Source organism: Cyrtonyx montezumae, unplaced genomic scaffold (genome assembly GCF_038088225.1).
Source record: "Cyrtonyx montezumae isolate F1298 unplaced genomic scaffold, pur_monq_1.0 scaffold_3, whole genome shotgun sequence".
Taxonomy (NCBI): Eukaryota; Metazoa; Chordata; class Aves; order Galliformes; family Odontophoridae; genus Cyrtonyx; species Cyrtonyx montezumae.
The window spans coordinates 97,035,922-97,058,320 of NW_027072034.1; the positions used below are offsets into that span (position 1 = coordinate 97,035,922).

A 22,399-nucleotide genomic window follows, 5' to 3' on the forward strand; every position below is an offset into this window, starting at 1 on the left:
CCCACAAGGAAAGGCCTTTTGAGGTAATCGAAAGTTAAAGAGATGAAACATAATTAAAAAGAAGAAAAGGAAAAAGAACTGTTGTATTTGTTCTCCTTAGTTGTATTAGGAATAAAAACAAAACTAATGTAATAAGGTATCCCAGCAGTTCAAATCTTCTAATTTATGTAGAATGGATTATTACTTAGACAATCTGACCCTGGGCAAAACTTCCTCAGTTGAGAAGATTTACAATCTAATTATGCAGGAAGTTCTGCTGAGACAGTTTGGGTGCAGTGGTCTTCTATTACATTAAGCTTAGCTAAAACTGCTGTTTCTTTGCTTGCTTGGTGTTCCAAGTACTCATATGAAAACAGAAAATCTTTCATTCGCATCCTTTTTTTCCCTTTAGTTTTTCTCACCATTACTGCATGCAGAAAGACTCATTCTTGACCGCAAACAGCGGTGATGGGCTTACACTGTTAATGGCAAGCTATGAGTTGCCTTTCAGGCTTTTGCTCTGGCCCCCATTTAGTGAACTGACTTTAAAGAGGACCATCAAAGTGCTTTTCATAATTTTTACAATGATAGTTGCTGGGTTGTTTCTCCCCTCCCTCACCGCACATGCCCCTCTAGAAAGCCTGAAGCTGAAATCTGTTTCTGTACTCTTTCATCCTGCACACACAAAACTAGTTTATTTTTGTAGGGTGGCTCTGAGATGTTTTGCTCTCGTCTCAGACACCTGAATATTTTTAGCGATTTCATTAGGTCAAAAAAAGATCTCTCAACACATACAAAATCAGTCAGAGATTTATAAGCCCGCAGAGGAGAAGACGGGAAACTTGAGTCTAACAGATAATCCAAGGTGTCTTTTCCTCTAGATATATTACAGTGCCCCGATACAGTTGAATATGTAGACGTGTCCTATTTTAACATAGCTGGAGAAATTGGTCTCTTTTTTTCTTCATAGTAAGTGTTTTGATTTCAAAAGGTCAACGGATCATGTCACGGTCTTCAGTCTTGATAATTATCATGTGTAGTAATGCACATTTTTATCTACAGGTGGCAGACCTTTTAAAATCATCTTCAATCAAATCTATTATAAATTTTTTGTTGATAACCCCACCCACATCAAAAAGTAAGAATGTGCAGCTTAACGTTCTAATTAACGCCATTTGGTTTAGAGGACAGATTTGTCAACAAAGTGGCTCACTCTCAAAGGCTGATGACCCCTTCTCAGAATGAAAGCCTTAAAAAAAACCAGTCATTTGCCCAGTACATGGAGAGCTTACATTATTTAAAATCATTCAGCAACTCAGCAAAGGATTACTTTTTTTCTCTCAAGTAGAAGATTCACTTCCTTGATCATTACGCATTGGTTGGTAAATTAGTGATTTCTTCTTTGATAAGATTACTTAGAAGAGGAAGAAATACATGAATGTCACAACTGACTTCTGACAGAAAAAAGTGAATCACAAAACTTTTTGCTGTTAAATCACTCACTTTAAAACGCTGTAACTTGGATTGTCATCTCAGGTACATCCCTATGACCTCACTACAAAGCATCAAATGACTGATTTACACCAGAATATTATTAGTTAGTCGCATAAACCCACATTTGGAGTTAATTCTAAATTTTGTCCTGATGAGAACCATGGAACAGCTCTCTGCAGGTGGTCAAATGACACTAGAATGCGTGACAATGATAGCAACCTGATCAGACTAGATGAAGCATAACCCTAGGATAATCTCATTGCACTCAGAAGCATTTCACACGTTCCACTCTTCCTGATAGCAAGATAAAGAACAACAAAACCAAACCAAAATACACCTTTAGGAGGTGCTTGACCATCAGCCTGTAATTCTGCAAATATGTACTATTCATGGCAGCCAGGTTAAGCACAGACTACTATAAGATCTAGGTGATGCTCTAACTGTGGAATTACCTGGAACTGAGGCTCCTGTCAGGACAAGAGTAACATTTAAATTAATTGCCCCCCACCCCCTCTCCCTAACTGCAAGGTATGTCATTTTATAAAGCGTTTGTAAAAAATCTAATGCTTATATTCGATTTAGACATCAATTTTACATATATGTATAAATACATACATACATACACAGAAGTTTATAATAATTCAGGGATCCTTTTTTTTAAATCTTGCCAGTAAATTTCTAAATGATACTCAACCCCTCTAAATCTTTCAAAATTATATTTTGCAAGGTTTTGAATATGTTGAAATAGAACTACAACACTGCTTGAACAAGTAGCAGATAGTACAGATAAACCTTAAGCATCTGCACTTGAAATACACATCCTGTGGAACAGTCTTTTTCATTTGCAGATATGCCCACTTCTCCCCCTCCTCCACAGTCCAAAAGAGTGGGTGAGAAAAACTGTGTACACTAATGTCTTATATGGTAACCTAGTAACCTCCTTTTTTTTCCCCAAAAACTCTTCCTTCACACCCCACTCTTCCATACTGCTGGCCCTCCAAAGTAATTGCAGTATGTCTCTATAGGGTTTTGTTTTCCTACCCGATGCAGAGGAGTTATTTTCAGTCTTCAGAAGCTTATAAACAGGATCAAACAGGAACCCGGTCATCAGCAAGAGGAAAGCTAGAAAAATAAAAGCAAAATGCATATCAACAATTTTATTTTAAAAAGAAAATGCATCCAAAACATGAAACAAAAGCCTGGGCTCTGCTAGACTTCCCCCTCCTCATTCCTTTTTGTTTAGTTTGTGAACTCTTTTTTGGCAGAACAGAGACTGGTGTAAATTAATGTGTGACCCAAAATATATCACATGTAAAAGCTGCTGTAGAAATATGTAATACCAAAAGGGAAAAAAATATAAATAAAGGAAAGTAAAGAAAACTAGACATTATAAGAACTCAAGTGGCACCTCTTATCACGGTAAATCAATACGCTCAAACTAAGAGGAAGATAGAACTACATATTCCTGTTCTTCTGAAGTGTTTAAACACCTAACCAACACTCACTGATTCTGTTTTTATACCACCAGTATAAGATGACTGCATGATTAGACCGTTTTGCATGGTTAGTGGTGCAAGGATGAGACTGGGAGCATGAAGTCCTCTGCATTTGCCTTTACTTTGAGCTGCCACTCAGTGGCTAGGAGGGTTATTCACACACTGTTGGTCTCTGAGTCGCACTTGAGCTTCCTGAGATGGCATCTTCCCCAAGTGTGACTGAAAGCCCAACACTTCACCGCTAAAACTGGGCAGTGTGACATCCCAAACCCCACCTCATTCTCTGCAGCTCAAAAGCACAGCACACACCCCAGATGACTCCAAGCACCTGCCATAGCTGTGGCTGTTGGCTTTTTATTCTCAGGTCATTGAAGTGAAGACCTCCCAAGCACCAGAGCAGTGGCTTGAAAACACAAACTACTTGGAACTGCTGCTATTTTACCAGATCACAAGAACACATTCACATCAGCAACTCTGAGATCATCTTTGCAACCCAACGTATTCACACGAGCCAAGTCCAACCCACGAGCCACCTCAGGGGGCCAGCGGCAGGGCAGTCAGGGCTGCCATCTCTAAACTATCTAACAATGACTTATTAATATCAATCTAGTCTAACTCAAATAACATTTTTTAGAATCTAAAACATCAATGAACAAATAAAAAGTTTAAAAAAAAAAAAAAGGAAACACCCAAAACCCCACAACCGAATTGTGAAGTCAGTAACCTCAATATCTAAACTCAAGCACTTTCTCTACTGGTTTAGGTGTATGTAATTACTTTGCCAGTCCTGCAGCTCTGACAGCATTCAGGGAACACAAGAGTTACCAAGGGCAGGTTGGTGGATGAGGTTTCAAAAGATGCCCATTGTTCAGTGCTGACTTCTGCACACAGGGAGACTTTATGAAGATAAATCTCCCATTTCCTACCAACCACACTGTAGGACCTACCAGCACCCCGAAGAACTAAAAAATATTAAAAACTTAACTCTTGCATCAGTCTGGTTATCCTATTAAACATTCATCAATAATTAGCGCAACATAAAATTTGTCCTTTACCTTCCTTCCAGAACTGACATGTTATTAATTCAAAAGACATGTGCCAGCAGCAGAAGAAAGAACAAGCCCCAGTCTACTCCTTCCTACCTAGGATGCACTCCTCACATGATTAAGACACATCACAGGGAGATCAGATCCATAACACTTTACGGTAAGCAAATATTCCCCTGCATACTTTCGTCATTCCCAGAAGCCTAAAACCAAAGCACAGTGATGCCCCATGTCCGCTCTCCGTAAGCAAAATTACAAGGAAAAAGTAACAATTATTTTACTCATCCTTGTGCTCTCACCTAAAAACTCAGGTCAGAGACAAGACAAGGATAAGCAAGTCAGTGATCAATCTCCTCCCTTCAGCAATGCCTCTTCAGAAAACATTTGTGATTTTCCAAAGCCTAGATAATTCTCAGTTTTTGAAGAAGCCTTCTTTTCTGCTTCTCTGTACTTAGCACAGTCTCTTACACAAGTAGGCTCAAGCACCTGAGCAGGCACAGATAAGACAAAGAACAAGTAGTAATAACAACCACCACCATTTTAACTGTAAAAGTAGTAATAATGTCCTGAGCTAGAATTTTAGCTAGAGTCAGGTTAGTTTATAACAGTGCGGGTCCCCAGGTTCTTTCCACAAAGTGCACTTAAAAATACTCCACTTGTTAATTTTATCTATGTAAATATTTCTAGTTTTGTCAAAAAAAACAACATACTTTAAAGGGGTCATTTTATGACTATTCAAAAAGAGAAAGTAAAACTGAGGCTAATGACAGGCTGTGAGCCTTCATGTAAAGACAAAGAGGTTTTTTTATGAGCAGAGCTGGGGATATCTGTATGAGAAAGGATGACATTTGAGATTTCATCTCATGTACTACAGTACCTCATCTGCACAGTCAGACCAGTTATCTCATCATCTGACAGAGACCTTCAGAAAAAGTATTGCCATCACAAACATCTACCAAGTTTTAGTCAAGGGTAAAAATCAAATGCCCAGCCCATCACACAAAGGCAGAGAAAACACAACCATTTACAGTTACTTTGACTCCCATCTACCCATATTTCACCCGTGGGGTGGATAAACGTGCTTCCAGTTATTTATGGTGCAGCACACTATGGAGAGCAGAACAAGAGAAACAAAATCATGGGGCTTCAGTGTGTACTTTCATTTTCACATGAACCTCCTGAGGCTCATGGCAGAGTTCTGAAACTATTTAAGTCTTAAGTCTGCTCATTAAGATTAAAGTCAGTTAGGGGAGAAACATAAGACTTTGCTACAGCACCTGAGCAACCACTGGGCAAATGAGGCCTTCAGTGTTTTGAGTTATGATCTGCCAAATTCTGGTGATGCAAATGTAGAAGAATCATAGGGTGGCCTCAGTCATTTTACCTACTCCAAACCAAAATGGTCAAAACTGGTTAAAAGAGAGTGAGTTCAAGGATTGTTTTGTGTGTGTGTGTGTTGTTGTAGGTTTACTTTTGTCTTGGTTTTGCTATTTTTTTTTAAGTCATGTTTCTGCTAGAGAAATACCACCAGCAGGCTTGTGCAACATTACATCCTCAGTAACTAATACCTGGTGCTACCTGTTATATGGCTGAGGAATAAGACAAGTCTGGAGGGGTGGTGGGGTTTTTTTTGCTTTTTTTTTTTTAAATCTATTTGCCAACCAGAGTCATTTATCCCCTATTAGATAAAGTATAATAGACTATACCGAAAGGGTCACTGGCCTTCCATTTAATGATATTGCCGGCACCAATCTACATTTTCCCGACAGTGTCCCTCAACACAGAATAAATGGCTGATCTCTTCACAATAACAGCTGATTTCTATTTATTAAGCTAAAAAGGTCACCATTTTCTACGGCTGGGCCGCCCTGCACTATTGATAATTTTATGCATAAACAAATGGCAAATTTGTGCCACATAAATATGCATTAGCAATTACTTTTTCCTCGGGCAACGCTCGCCGCATGCAAATGTGTCCCTCACAGGGCCTGGTGGCTTTTGTTTCAGCTCTTGAAAAGCTAAACAAAAGAGCACAATAAACAGTTTAAAAATTGCCAATCAATAGGAGATGTAAATGTAAAGGTAAATGGCAAGAAACTTGCCCAAACAAATGGAAGCAAAGAAAAAAAAAAAAAGAGGCAAAATAATCTTATGAGGGAAAAACAAAATCAGTAGAAAGAACTACTTCTTTCCTGACACACTCATATCTTCAACTCTGTGTTTTATCTCTTTTCTTTTAGGTCTAAAGATGGCTAAGATACTCTTTGCACTGCAGCAGTCGGACTGGTCCTCATGGAGACACCAGATGGGACTGCACACAATGTAGGCACAGGTCAAGCAAGCTTTAGGCAGGACAAATCCAAAGGAAGGAGGCAAAAAAAACCCCAGCATATCTGAGGAAAGTCCCTTGGTTTACCTTCCTGTGATTTCACATTTCAATGGAAGATTTTTCAAAAGCTGCACATGAGGGAATCACCAAGAAAACATCTCCTGTAAACACTGATTTGGGATTTTACTACTGGAAGTGCCCTGAAAATACCAAGTTATCAGTGCCTACGTACAGTTGTCTGAAGTAGAAGCCTAATGAATGTTGTCACTTGAGAAAGTTGAACTACATATAATTTTCTTTACCCCTAGGACAGAAAGCTTGATTTTCCCTTGTCTTATCATTGGACTACTTATTTCAGACAGCAAACCACGGTTGCATATAAGATGCAGGATAATGGAAAAATCAGACCCAGGCACTAAATTGGTATGAACGTGGAAACCAAAACCGACAATTTTAGGCGAACTGATGATTGCTTTGAATTTTCCCCTTCAACAGAGAAGCTTCAGTGCTTCAGAGAACCAAATGTGACACATACCATGATTATTATCGTTTGTGGACAGGCTATTACACGTGGACAAAGAAAGCAGTTCAGTAATGCAGTAACAACACACTGTATGACAACACAAGCTAAGGCCAGCTGCTTGACCCACTGAAGCAACCAGTTTTCTTTTTACATCATTTTCTGAGGCAGTAACTCTGTTTTTCACAGCTAGGATTGGTAAATGAAGGAAGACATGAAATACAATAAATAAAGTTGCACTTCTTCCTACAAACATTTATGACAAACTTAAAACACGGGAACTTATCTTCTAATGAAAACTAATTATTTCAACAGAAACTGAAGAGATGAATCGTATGCTTCAAGTGTTTTACCAGATAAGGGCCATAATACAACAGATAATACACATATAAACATCTCCAGGGTGTTAACGTCCAATGTTTTTAATACATATTTTGAAGAAGGGGAATGTTACTGTTGACGTAAAAATTCAACAGCACTCCTACATTTTAACCTACCCAAACACTTCTGTAGAACAAAAAGTTCTGTGAAATTAGTTCTACGGCATATGCTAATCAATTAAATAATAAATGCATTTTTTCAAATTAATTAAGATAACTTCTTGCTTCTCATTCTCCTTGTTTTGTGGCTCACACAATTTTAGAACAACTCTTTTGACTAGAGTGTTTGATTCTGATAGAAGCTGATGCAGGTCATAGCAACCATAGTACCAGTAATTGGTTTTAACCATGCTCTTTCCAAGAGCTCTCCTGCAAATGGTCAAGTATGGGTGAAGCTACATCAAGCACCGGATGAAATATGTCCTCACAAAGCAAAAAGTCCTCATTTTAGGCTTTTAGCCAACAGCTCTCCCACAGCTCAGTAACAACCTTCAGCCACAAATCTGTATATTTCAGTTTCTCTAAATTACAATTGATAATTATTACAACACAGTAAACTGAAACACATAGAATCCCCATGCCATCAACCCTTTTCTGCTCTATTTTTCTCTGTCAGCATACACAGAAAGTGGATATTGATAGCACCTCCTAGTTTAGGTAAGCAAGCCAAAGTATATATGCAACAGATGCACACCCTTAAGAGACAGCAGCCTCAGCTAAGTCACAGCTGCTCTCAACAACCAGCTTTGGAGCTGCTGGGCAGCTTCTACTTAAACGAACACATGCAGTCAAAGGGTATCCAACTGACCATGTACACACTGCAAATACCAAAGACTTCAGAAATAACACATTGAGGAAATCTGCATAGTTTTTTGTAAACTTAAATGTGATTGAAATACCCACAATTATACACAGCATTCTCCTAAGGTCGACAACAGAGTAAAAAAAGGCATGAGCAGATATGCTAAAGCAAGATCAAATAAATTGTTTAAATATCACTGCAAAGGTAGTTCTCACGAATGTCTCTGTGGCCAGCCTATTGCCATTAACACAGTTAGAAAATCTGTAATAGGAAGAAAATTATTACTACATAAAATATTACTGCACAGTGATGCTGCTACAGAATTGAAATGAAAAGATGTAGCTCAATCCCACATGTATGAATATGATGAATAGCAGAGAATGAAACTACTGTTAAATCTTTGTTAACAAGTGTATTTAAAATAGTATAAATGGATCTTTCCATATTGGACCGTACACTGTGCTCTGATGAGGGCACCCGTGTCAACCCCCAAACCCGCTATTACCAAATCAAAACGTGCAGAACAGATATGAAGAGATGGCCATTTTCCCCAACGTGGGTAGAGCTGTTTTTGTGAGAAGCATGTAGCTCAAGAGGATGAGGTGGGTATAGAGAAGAAATAATTTTGTCAAATTCAAGCCCTTCCTCTCTCTCCCTCAGTGAGCTCAGCTCTTACTCTTATTTTCTAACCCCATTTTCAAAAAAAAAAAAAATTAAAAATTGACCATAATGTCTAAATTGTCTCATTAAAAAAAAATAGAAGAAAGAGAAAGAAGCACTCACATAACTGCAATCTTCATAGAAGCATGCTTTTAATATCAGGGATTTCATTTTTCTCTCTGCTTTGTTTACAGCTTTCCTGGAAAGCTCTAAAACTAAAACTTTCTGATAAAAGTATCCCATTTCTTAGATGATTCCAAATGCAAAAATAATTTTCTTTAAGAACTTTAATGCTAAACAGAGCTGTCATTGATAGTGTCTTGAAACTCAATTCATATATTTTTACATGCTATACCCTTGAGAAAAGACAGCTGGACAATAATGCAATGATAGCACATCTGTATCGTAGGCTCAATTACTTCCATGATGCAATAGACAGCATATATTATTAGATAATTACATATATGCACACCTACTAACCTATAAGGACTCTCAAAATATAAGTTGCAGGCATTACTGATCAATCTTGCCTTTTTTTCCCCCAGACTAAGTACTAACAAGCTGTGTTCTTCTAACAGAGTTTCACTCCTCCTCTTTGATTCCCCTTTCTTCTCCCTTCATTTGACTGCTTGCAGTTGTTTTGAATTGAGAGACATCAAAAACTGACAGTGAGAATTAACATGAATTAGTATCAGAAAATTAGTGTTTTTCTTAATTAACAAAAATACAATGCTTTTGTTCTCCCCATCTCCTCCTTCCTCTCCCTCCCAGTCAAAATAACCAAAACCAGAACTCATCTCTGCAATCAGACTAGCATCTGAAAAGCGAGCTGGATTTCTCTCTCCTACATTTGCACTACCAGTAATAACTCCATGATTAAGACTCAGCTGACAGTATTCCTGGCACAGAAGCTGAGAAAAATCCAGCTCACTCCTCCAGTAGCTGAATTGGTCCTTGAGCATGGTGGGGAGAGAACAGCTGGGGAGGGACAACTTTCATAAAGAGGGACAACATATCTGATCTGAAATCTACAGTGAAAAACTCCCTATCAAAGCTACAAAAGCACCCAACATGGGCAACTACAGACTCTCAGCAGACAACAGATTTAAGTGTTCCGCTGAAAATAGTAAGAAAAATTCTGAAGGTTTCCATATGAACCCAGCAGAATTGACCAAATGTATCCATCTGTTCGCTTTCATATAAGCAATATGTATGCTGCCAGTATTGGACCTCTTCTAGGGCAGGGCCCTGGGACTTAAATTACATCTGCCACTTCCCTGGTTTACAGCAGCCTCATCAGCAAAGCATGAATTTTTTTTAAAGCCTCAAAATAGCATCCTGAGGAAACATAAGAAAATGACTATTTCTACATTTCCTCCCTTTTCTACCTGATGACTTTGCCTCAGTACCTAATATTAATATCAAATGTGATGTTCTGAGCTGAGAAACATGGAAACACTTCAAGAAAGCTTTTTAGTGTGTCATTTCCATCTCCTTAGCTCAGAAGGGACTATTTCATAAGCAAATTTGAACACCTTCAAGCAACTCATGATGAGAGTGACCAGAATCAAATTAGTTACCTCGCCTCTATTAAAGCTGTTAAAGAAGCAAATCCTCATCCCTTCTCACAGTATGTAATCACCAATACAACAGACTAGAACCTCCAAATACAGCTGTATTGCACACCCTCAAAACTTGAATTATAGGAGTTTAATATGAATTATTTTGAAAACTGGTATCACTGATAATGTTTCTACATTTTGGCTTATTTCAGACGCAACCATGAAAATCTGCTTCCTTGAATGCAAAACAGTATTTCTTACTTTAGCAGCTGTGATGCATACAGTCAGTCAGCACAACTAGATCCACAGTACAAGATGAAGTAAAATCTGGAGGAATTCATTACGTCTACATGACTTTCCTCTTCAGATGACTGAGCTCTCTCATACCTGCTGTAAAAACCCTGTTATGTCCGCATTTCTCCCCAAATACTTGTTCTGAGTATTAGCAGGAAGTGTACCACTACTCGGTCAAAGCTTTACTATCATTTTGACAGAAATGCTCCACTCCTAATTGGGAACAGCCTAATAAAATATGTATTTGATATATAATAAATGTAGTAGCTAATATTACGAGTATTCAAATCAACAAGCTGAACTCCTGTGGCTAAACACAGTACCATTTGTGACCTGAGATACATGCCTTTTCCTAGGTCACCCTGGCTGTCAAGTGATGCAGTTTACACCACTGCTTACAGCACTGTTGCCCTTGAAACTTATCTCGGGAATGTGACACGTTCATGACTTACCCTTTGCTATCACCCACCTCAATGCTTTCTAAGTCTGAGGAAGACAAGACTCTCCATTTGCACATCTGTAAAAAAGATCTGCTGAAGATCAGCACAACAGAGGCATGAGCCTGTTATACTGGCCATCAACCCCAGTCACAACACCCAACCTGTTTAACATAAAGGCTTCACAAGCTCCCAGATGTTAGTACTGGACAAGCACTAAAAAGAGGGAAACTTCATGCCACACTGCTTGGTTCCAAATAGTAAAGACAGATGAAGCAATCTGACTTGATGAAAAGACCTAAAGCTCACACAGACATGAAAAAAAAAATGAAAAAAAGGGAGCAATGTGGTCAGTTGTAGCTAAGGAGCAAATACAGATGAAGAAGAAGAAAGCTAATTCAGGGTGTGTGACAGAATGGGTCAGCACAGCCAGGGTACACTACCTCCAGAGACTGGGGCAAATGCTGCATCTGTGGCCAACACAATCCATTTTCTGCTGGCCAAAACTACTAACAGAAGCATCCCTTGGTGGCCAGTGCTTGCAGCAGAAACAGCCTAGTAGCAGCAATTACTTCGCCACCTCAAGTGGCAGAGCTCTCTACTGAGTATCTTTAACTAACAACTCTGTGATGACCTCAGTCAAGGGAAAGGGCAGTGGAGCTTCAATATTCTTATTTCCCAGTTTCACATTACAAAAATATTCTTGTTAAAAAAAGGCTGAATAAAAGTGAGCATTCAACAGTTACAAAATACTAGACTTAAGATTGTACAATCATTCCTAATTTACTCATAAAAAGCATGAGCTTTCAGTCTTTGCGCATAAGCATCGCAGTACTCTCTAATTACATGATCACATTCCAATTTTTTCTAGAAGGATATCACCCAAGAAGGGTCAGCTCTAGGAATGAACATGAATTGAATATTTAAAAATAAAGTTGCCTGCTGGACCATTAACTCATTAATTTTAGGTACTGGAATGTGAGAATTGAATATAGCAGAGAATCACAAGCTAAATGAGGATGATTTTGCAGGAATCCAAAACCTTTGCAGGAAGCCCTTAGTCACGCATGCCCCACTTTCTGACCTAATGCACCCAAACATACACTTGTAGACACTGTATTTTGGAGTGAATTGATGATATACCTTTTAAAGATTCAGACAGTTGCAATGAACTGAAAATAACATCTCAGAAATTCAGATCTGGCCCAGATGTGGTTAGCTTCCCCTCTATATCCAATGGAGGCAGAGCGGCAGGGAGAATTCTAGTCAGACAAAACTGTGTTTCCTCCATACACTGACAAAACAGAGGCCTGGAACCACAGAATACCCCAAACAGGAGGGAACCCCACCTCGTGGCTGCACACAGGGCAACCAAAAATTCAAACCTTGTGCTATCCGAGCACTCCTTGAACTCCTCCAGCATCCTGTGGCTGTGCCCACCGCCCTGTGGTGCAGACCCTGTCCCTAACCCCCAGCAGAGCTCAGCGCTGCCCCTCCGCTCCCTGTGAGAGCTGCAGCTGCCATCAGGCCTCCCCTCAGCTCCTCTGCTCTGCGCTCAGCACACCAAGAGAACTTCACCTCCAGCAAGGGTTCTTTCTACCTAGAACTTTCTCTTGTGCTAACAGCAGGTGAAGCTCCTGTATCTATATGGCATCCATCACCATGCTGAAAGCTCAGTCCCTCCAAGAGCCTGGCATCTATTCTAAGTATGGTCAGGCCAGCTCGGTCTCTGGCTCGGCCCCGTGGCTCTTGCCACGTGGGTCATACAGCAGCTCAGCTTCAGAAAACCCTTTTCTTCAGGGTTTCCCAGGTCAAGTTGGAAGGTCATTTTTCTGAGATATGTGGGTTCAGACACTTCCAGGTGGTGTGGAAAAACCCCTGACAAATTAAAGTGTATGTAAGTTGCTCCAAAAATAATGCCTCCTATTTATTTCCACAGAAACTACAACAAAGAATACAGTAACACTGACAGAGCAAATTCGCAGCTATAAAACATGATTTTCACAACAGTTACCACCATTAACCATGCATTTTGCTGGCAATGAACAAGAACCGATTCATTGCTGCAAGCCTGCATGTTGCGCTCAGAAAGATCTGCGTGACTGTCCAGAATATAGCTTATCTTTTACATTGCTGTAAATGCCACACTCATTGCCTCATTGCACTGATATCCACTGTTTGGTCTCTACAAACGTTCAGCAAGTGTCAATGAATGTCAGTGGGTGCCATGTTTTTCTGCATGGAGGAATTCAATGACACGCCTTTGATTCACGTGGGAAGGTTCAACCACCACTGCCGTACCACCAACAGCCCCCTCTGACATCATTGGCCAACATCATAAAATAGGAGGCATTACTTTCAGAACAGACCTTGTAGATTAAGATAGCTTGAAATGAACTGGATTGCTGCCAACGTTAGGTCCACTGTAGCCACCTACATAGAATTTGAGCTAATCGAGCTGTTTTTATTCCCTTCAAACGTTTTTTTCCTCCTAACTGTAAAATGGATCCAACACCACCAAGATAGATACTGTGAAAATCAATTAATATATCTGTATAACATTCAAATAATATATAGGTAAAATTCACAGAGAAGTACTTCATGAAGTTATTAATTTTCATGTGTATTTATTGCAAGCATTTTATTACAGGATTGCTGTTTTAAAGACAGGGTTTGAATGCTTGCAGAATGTGCCTGCCATAGGGCCACATGAACAATAATGATTAAAACAATATTGAATATCTTCTGTCTGCACCATCCTTTCAGTGGTCTGATATGCGATCATGTAATTAAAGACTATCATAATGCATATGCACAAAGGGGCTGAATTAAGGTTGTGCAGGCAAATCTAATTCTGGCATTTCCTATGCTATGAGTGCCTGACTTCACAATCTTAGTGTTCATTTAACAAACAGTTTCTGTATGTAATACCATACATTATACACACGTGCCAGTAACATCTTCCACATTGCTGCATACTCTGATTCTGCAGGGTATGTTTACACACATATGAACAAACACACACACACTGCTAAAACAGAATAATATCCAATTAAGTTTCAACCATTTCTGTCTTCTACTTGTGCAGAATATTCTGGCTATTGTATTTCCCATCATCCAGAATAAACTGCAAAAGGATGCCAGCAGTTAAAATGTTCTTTTAAGTACACAGTACATGTGTCAACACTTCCAGCTTCTTACCCACTGGAAGAAACCTTTTAAATAGCATCGACTGTGTATGAGCCATTTGTGGATGGGAGCACACGTGTACAAATATGTGATGTTCCTGCCTTGGGCTGTGAACAGAAACTTTCCTGTTAGCAAGAGCCTGAAAGATGACCACTCCTTGCCATTTTAAGAAGGTGGGATTAAAGCAGACATTGCTTTTGACTTTGTCCTATACATATGCACCAGAGATTACTTTGGCTTCCAGGGCTGTGATATAACTTTCCATTGGTGCCTGGGAACTCTTAACTTGCTGACATGGCTCCACGAGTATGAACAAAATCCTTTGTTTTTCATGTTCTAGTTCAGTTTGCTTCATTCTTTGGAAACTACACTTTTCTATTCCACTCCTTATTTCTATATTTTTCTACTTACTGACCAGAACCCTCATTCCAGCCCTTACAGATGTTGCAGGAAGAACTACAATTAAGACCCCCATGCTCTGACAATGACTGTTTTGTCTGCCAAGTGCTGTTCAGACACTAGAATGTACTTAGTCAGTTAAGAGATTTTCCACCTTTACATTTTATATGCTCCCAATTCTCACAGTAGGGATGATAACTGGGATCCTGGTGACATGCCCACAGTTTTACCAGGCAAGCCCAGAGAAAGATATTCCATTTTCTATCAGGAAATTTATTCCAATTCAGTAAATACCCATCACATATTCTCCAGTCACTGTCCGTTGCTTTACAACACTGTCATTCGCTATGTAATTGCATCTAAAAAACAACAAAACACATACACACACAAATAACACCAAACCCTGCAACACACAAACAATCCTTAATTGCCTACTACACACTGTGCCATGCTACACTGTACATGCACTGGTAGACCACTCTGAACCAGAGGTTCTCAGGCACTTTCGCTACAGCCATATGTGACAAAAATGCACTTGGTCAGACTTCAACATACATGCTCTGGTGTGTGACAAAAACAGTACTTTTAGACCTCATGAGGCAGGTAAGCATGCCCTCGGTGAGGAGAGAAAAGAACACTCAAACTGGTTTGTACTAATGATAGCCACAATGAACTCCAGGATTGAAATAATGGCAATTTCTTCTTGCTCAGTTTCATAAAAACAATGCCAAGCATTCCCAGACACTTAAACCACCTTGACTCTAAGCTTCCTGAGAGGCAGTTTGCAGTCTCACACAGTTAACAGTCTAGATCCTTTCCTCCTCCTCACACCAGTTCTCTCTCTCTCGATTTCATAGAATGCAACCTACAGTTGTCCTAGAATTTCAAAAAGTGATAATTTTCTGCAGAGGTAGTTTATCTGACATTGAGCTTATAGCATAGGAGGGCACTTGTAGCTTCTAATCATCCTCTCCATCTGTTCACCATAAGCAATGTTGATCTTCAAATTACACAACCTACACAATCCTGAAAGAGTCTTTTACTTTCCGGTAGGACAATCTGCTCCTTCCCTTTCCCCATTTATTGCAATCTGCAGGATCCTTGCACTGCCACACATAAGGAGAATGAGAACATATCAATCCACCCTAAACAACCTTGAAAGGCTGAATCAGTTAACAAAAATAGGCAGAAACTGCAGCATTCCAGTAGACCCACCACCACCTTGAAGTGATTTGGAAATTCCTCTTTCAAACACAAATCCCACAGTAATGCTCTGATTCTAAAGGCTCAGAACAACACCAAAAAGTTATCAGGTGCCTCTGCTGCTGTAGGGTTCAGAATACTATTCCGCCTACACTAAGTTGCTCTGCTTGCTGCAGCCTGGTCCTGCTTTACGTACGTATCCCAGCTCAGCATCTCACCACCAGCAGAGCTGGTGTGTCGGTTCCCCACCAAACACACAGTCACCACAACACCTTGTTTCCATGCTGCCATCACACATCTTGCCACAGCTCCAGTGTGGCAAATTCCAACCAGCAAGCTGAAGCAAGACATCAGTGAAATCTGAGACTGCTCACATATTTTGTATTAACCCTGACATTTATAAGTCAGTCCTAGAATTATATTAGTCAAGGCTCTTTTAAATTCTATATATTTGTATTCTAGTGCTGCATTAGTAGATAGTATCTTTAAGTAATTTGAGACTTCAGGTATATACATCCAGGGACATGGGGCATGCCCCACTCTGGCATGCAGATCTGGAAGCATGGCTCTGACTTTTCCATGGCTCTCAGTATCATTTGTTTACCATAACACACCACACAATTTGTGGCTTTTTCTGCACCCCAAATGGAGTTTCTATACACAGATCCCTGAAGGAAACAAAATTTCCAGGACATACTTTGGTCTTGGGCAAGTTTTTCTCAGGCATCAGAAGTAGTGCGATCCTTCCAAAACTGAGGCAGGGAGTAAGTTGCAGCCTAAGCTACAGCCACAGTGTTTGAAGGCTCTAATTCAACAAACATTTGTAAGGAGTATGGAATTGAGATTTTCCCTTCAAAATGTTTATTTGCCTGTATTGTTGTTACACATTAGCTCTGGCAGCTAATGTACCTCCAGATCCTCACAGATTACAACTGAATTTAGTTAGCATCAGGTTTGCAAACAAGAAGCAATATAGAACACACACTTCATTATTTGTTGCCTCGTATACATAGATGCACTTTATGTATGTGATCAAAGGTGACTAAACCACTCTAGCAACTGCACAAAGCAATTCTAAAGGTATTTAAATCAGTATCAAGACTTTCAGTCTTTTGCACTTCAAATTTGCCTTCCCCTTCCTTTTCATTTTACTTTTTTTTTAGCGTTAGGTGGGCTATAATTAATAAATACAGGGTCAGGGTGGATTTACTTTTTTGAGGTGACAGTACTGACAGTTCCTGTTGTCTTCATAGGCAGAGATATGGACACACCACATCTGCAATCATACTCTGGGCATCAGTGTGTACAATGCAGTAATGGGAGAGAAGCAGAGGGTTGCAGTCAGCCTCAGCTACAACACAACGGTTTCCAACACAGCAACCTTGTCAGTCCTCTCCCTAGAAAAAGCTGATTGCAATTTTAAGAAAGAATGGAACATCATAAATGGCCCCTGGCATGGGAAACATCCCCAAAGAACTAGTCATGTTTATGATTTTTATTTTCAAGAGGCAACATAGCTTTCTAGCACAGGCTGCTCACTCACTCTGATGGGTTACAAGCCTTCTGAGATCCCTTTCCCTTCATTCCCACCACTGCCATGGGTGTATTTTTGTTTCATGCTCAGTAGTGCCACTGACACCTTTGACTCCCTCTCAGCTCTTGAGGTGCTCTCCGCACACTAGGCAGTCTCCACCACCTGAATCATGCAACTAGGACACAAGCTCAGAAATAAGAGGCTTCAATATATGTGTGTATATAAATACATATAATACATATGTACACGAAACAGAAGCCAACAAGGGACATTCAGCATACCTTAAGCCACACTGGAATGCCTCCATGTACCAGCGAAGCTGGCAGTATAATACCCCAGGTACGAAAGAACAAGGAGGTGGGTTCCAGTGTATTTTCCATCTCAAGACCCGGGGGAAAGAATTAGTTCAAGGCTGGAACAAATCTTTGGAAATTAATGATAAATCAGACAGAAGGGTCAATGTACTATAAGGGACACATCTAAAGCCATTATTTTATAACAGCTGATGGCAATAGCTGCTCAGGAGGGAAAAAATAAAATGCTGATTTTACAGATATTCAGGGGGTGGGAATTAACACTCTAGGGAAAAAGAGCAGAAAAGATGGCAGGATACAAAGGTGCACCAAGATTTATTGAAAACCAGAGGGGAAATGTAAGCTGAGGGAAATGAACATTTGGAGCACACAAAACAGACACTGCAAAGCATGCTAATTAGAATACTAAAGTAGGAAAGGAAAGTTGAAGTAGGAAAGGAAAGTAAAAAAAAAAAAAAAAAAGGAAAAAAAGGAGCTCCCCAAGAAAACCAAAACCATTATTGAAGTCGAGGTGCACAGAGCAAGTAGCCCTGTGATCCCAATCACAGCTCAGCCATGATGACTAGGCTATTCCCTCCTGCCTTTTTCTGTTTCTGGCTACCACTGGCTAGGTAATAGCTAACTTAATACATCTAGATTTATGATTAAAGAGTACTTAGAAAAGATTGATTTGCCCTGCCCGACAGCCAACATGAATAGCTTGGAAAAAAACAAAAAAGAAAGAAAAAAAAAAAAGAAGGAAATAAAGGGTTAGAAATCACATAGGCTTCACGTGACTCAAAAAAGTGCAGAAGTGCTGGCCCTAGTGGATTTTATTTGAAAAATAAGTCCACCTCCAAACTTCAGATTACATACCCCTTTGTACCTGAGGAAGGATAACAGAGTGCTACGCAGAGTGATACCAACACGAATCTTGCCCAAGAAGAAATCCTTGAATGCATAAACAAACTTCGACATCCTCACACATCCTACATATTTTAAATACATGCATAGAAGCTAAGAAAACTTATGCAGAGCAGGTTAAAACGTTCATAGGGCACCATACTCTATTATTTACTTGTCAAACACCACATTCACTCAAGAGGGCTTCCTTTCAGAGAAGTCAGATAACATTCAAGGTCTGGGCCTAGTTCATAATAAATGGTAGCTAAATGCACCAAGCCACTACATCACTAAGAATCAAAATCTCCGATTCAGTGCTAATCAAAATACATAAGAGGTGCTAAAACTTGACACCTGAAAGAGGGATTAATACGTTCCCTGAATGCAGGCTCAAGAGCCCTCTCACTAGTAGTGCCAGCATCCAAAATGTCTCTGTCCCTCCTCGCACAGCGTGGGCCATGACAACACCCTGATGGACGGCCATGCATCATCAAACCCTGACCAGAAATGAAAGGAAGACATCGGGTGTTTGCTGGTAGCCTGCTGCCCCCAAATAAAATCTGGTTCATCTGTTGACAGGATGGGGAGCTCAGTCTTGCGTTTACAGAGTGCTTCTCAGTCTTCTTGTGAGCTGAGTACTGTGCTTGGAGCTCCACAATGCCCTACCTATCATGTCTGCAGCCAGCCAGGGCTTCATCCTCAGCAGCTGTCAACTCCACACTTTCAAGAGCAACAAATTCATTAGAATCATATAATTATGGCTGAAAGTTCCCATGATATGTAGGGCATTTAATCACACGGCTTGGATTCAAATTAACAGTCTCAAATACTCCAACAGAGTCTTAAAAATCCCAGACTATACACGGATATATTTGTCAAATGCCACAAATTATTCAGATTATTAAAAAAGGTCTTATCCTTAAATTACTCTTCCAAAATTCAGCTCCCATAGTAACAAAACTTCGAGTGAAAAGAATTCAGCAGAACCAAATTAAAATGACTGTATATGAGACCTACTGAATCTATCCAAATTAAGCATCTGATTCCTTTCTCAATTGTGGAAGGTGACACAATATAATGCTGATTTTTTGAGAGGGAGATGATGTTAAAATGTAAACAATGTCCAGAACCAGTCACTGTCAAATAAAATCGAAACAAAAATCCCAGTAAAAGCCAGCAATACTTATTAGTACCTAACAGCAGAAATCATGCAGACACGATGAGGCACCAATTTCCTCAGTTGGCCAAAAGCATGGAACACCAGACAGTAGGAAAATAATAGAAATTTATGATTCTCATTCAGACAATAACTGCCAAGCAGATCTCCAGCTCCTTGAGTCCTCTCTAACTTATAACATGGGAATTTCCTGCAATCCTGCAGTATGCAACCCTACTTTACAGTCTCCTGAGCATCGGACATTATACTGATTAGTAGAAAAGCTGGTGGTAGTTCTCACTTCTTATTTGCTCTTAAACGCAAGTAGAAGTCGTTATGCAAAAATTTGTATTCAGAAAGGATAAAGGATATCCGAGGCAAGCTGAGATACAACATACTGGTCGCAGCCTGCAGCAGCTCAGGTGTGTGAGAAACATTAGGATAAATGCACAAGGGAGCTTAATGGGCAGAGCAAGGGGAGAGACTGCTGATGGTACATGAAAAATCATCACACAGTTTCTCTCATCAACATCACTGTATTGGGCACATGCTATGTATTGGAATAAAAAGAGGCTGCCACCTCCCCAATTCTGCTCTCCACAACTCAGTAACATAACTAAATTTTACCATCTCCTTTTCATTACTATTGTCACAATTATCTTGTGTAAACTACACCATTTATAGCAGTCATCCTGATATCCCAGTGCTCCTCATGAAGGTTTTTCCCAGTGTAGAACTGGCTGCAGAACTTCGTCCCTTTCCCTTCCCTTCTTCCTTGGGGAGACTTCATCTTAAACTAAATTTTAAATAGAAGCCACCAGCTTTTCATTGCAATCTTATTATCAATTTGCACCTCAGTAAAGGAAGGCTAGAACTCTATTGTTTTGTTAATTGACAATTTGCATCTTTGAAAGGTGTTAGGTATTTTCTTCTTTTGGCAGGTTAGGACTAATTCTGTATGTTAACATATATGTGGGTGTGGGTAAAAACATTTGCCTTTAGAACTCAGTTCATTTACAATGTACTGCTTTATTATGTTTCTGTTGAGTTATTTTCTCGGACAAATCTTGTTTAAAAGCTAGTAGGGATCATCTTGCCTAAAAAAGGCCTCGAAGGACAGAGTTCCTTTTCTAGTAAGTACTTACACTCCTAAAAGTTACTCGCAAAGCGTCATGAATGAAAAGTCAGTTCTACTTTCTAGTTACAGAGAACTACAGACAAAGGGACTGGCAGAAATTTTTCTCCTCCTTTCAAAGGTAGATGGGTAGTTGCAGATATCACTTTTATGTTGACCTTCTTTAATTGAGACAATGTTTTTAAAAGTAAGCATACTTTTAAAGATTACATATGTAAAAATAGCATAAAACAACTCAACTAATGGTTTCCAGCAAGCTCTGCTGATCTGGCTGCTCCATGGCCTGATATGGGTCTGGTTTTGCCATCTAATTGCAAAAACTGGTCTGAGAGTCAAAACAACAATCTTTCAAATCCATAATGATTGGGAGATGTGAGATTTTCCAATTCCAAGTTATGAAGAGGTGGCCAATCCCATGAATAACTGGACAGGCCTCACTTCAGTCATTAAGGATACATGTAAGACCACAGCATATCGGTTTGGCAAGTCACAGCTCAAAGCACAACTTTGAGTTCTACTTCGCAGTGCAGAAGAAACGTGCAAAATCCAAACCACCAAAAAAATAGGAACATCCTGAAAAAACTGACAGACAAAACTACTCTGGACAATGCTCAACTGACAAAAGCAAGCTGAAATTCCTGCTATAAAATAATGGATAATCACAAAGACAAGCCCTCTAGTTGAGACTGTAGTCTATCTAAACACAAAAAATTTTAATCCAGTAACTACAGGAATACCAGGCACTGTTAAGTGTCTGTCTTATTATCACATTCACAGTTAGAGCCAAATGAGCAGGGGGAAAGAGAGGAGGGAAATATTCACAAAATGAGGTACTGCCTTCACACACTTGTTAATGCCTCACTTCACTAATTATGCAATGTCATATTATTTTCTTATTTTAGGAATGACCAGTGGTAACTTTACCAGCCAGCGAACAACAACATTTTCAACTGGAGTTTAACAAAAAAACAAAAAACAAACAAACAAAAAAACAAAGCAAAACAAATAAATAAGATATGCCAACTCATATTAAGATGAAATATGAAAGAAACTGAAAATTCTGACCATTAGATCTCTGGCCAAGCCGCAGATCTCACAGAGTGAGATCAAAAAGGAAGATTTCATGAAATTTCCATTACTATTCCTCAAGAGATGAATTCAAGCTTTGATGACAAAAGTATCTCAAATAATAGGCTTCCATATAGTTTGAGAACAATCTAAAGCCCTGATCTGCTTTGATTGATTACAACCTGCAGAATCTAGACTGCTCTAAGCTAGTTGTGCTCTCAAACTCTGATTTCTCAAGAAATCTGGAAAGCAGGTTAAGAGGAATTGGAACCCTGATAGTCTGTTAAAACCATATAAAGGAACAGGAAAGCATTTTATTATCCACATCGGAAAATAGTTTTTAGTTTTAGAGACTTCTCTCAGCAAGCTGAGACTTGTTATAACGCCCACCAGATGTATGTTTGTGAAGATCAAGGACATTTATGCCTAGCCTGCTAGAAGAAATGTGTGCATGCAAATCAAATCATTCAAATTTACATATAAAAGAATGCCCCAAAGTTAAAGGACTGTGTAAATTTGA

At 39.5% G+C, this 22,399-nt stretch overlaps 1 protein-coding gene across 2 annotated transcripts in view; it reads right to left on the reverse strand.

Annotated features, from left to right (window-relative positions):
• SOX5 (SRY-box transcription factor 5) overlaps positions 1 to 22,399 on the reverse strand; it is a 621,758-nt gene that overhangs the window by 474,586 nt on the left and 124,773 nt on the right. For both annotated transcript variants that reach the window (XM_065742493.1, XM_065742491.1), the window contains exon 2: positions 2,515 to 2,595. The gene's annotated coding sequence lies outside the window, so the exon portion shown is untranslated. The remainder of the gene's footprint in view (positions 1 to 2,514; positions 2,596 to 22,399) is intronic.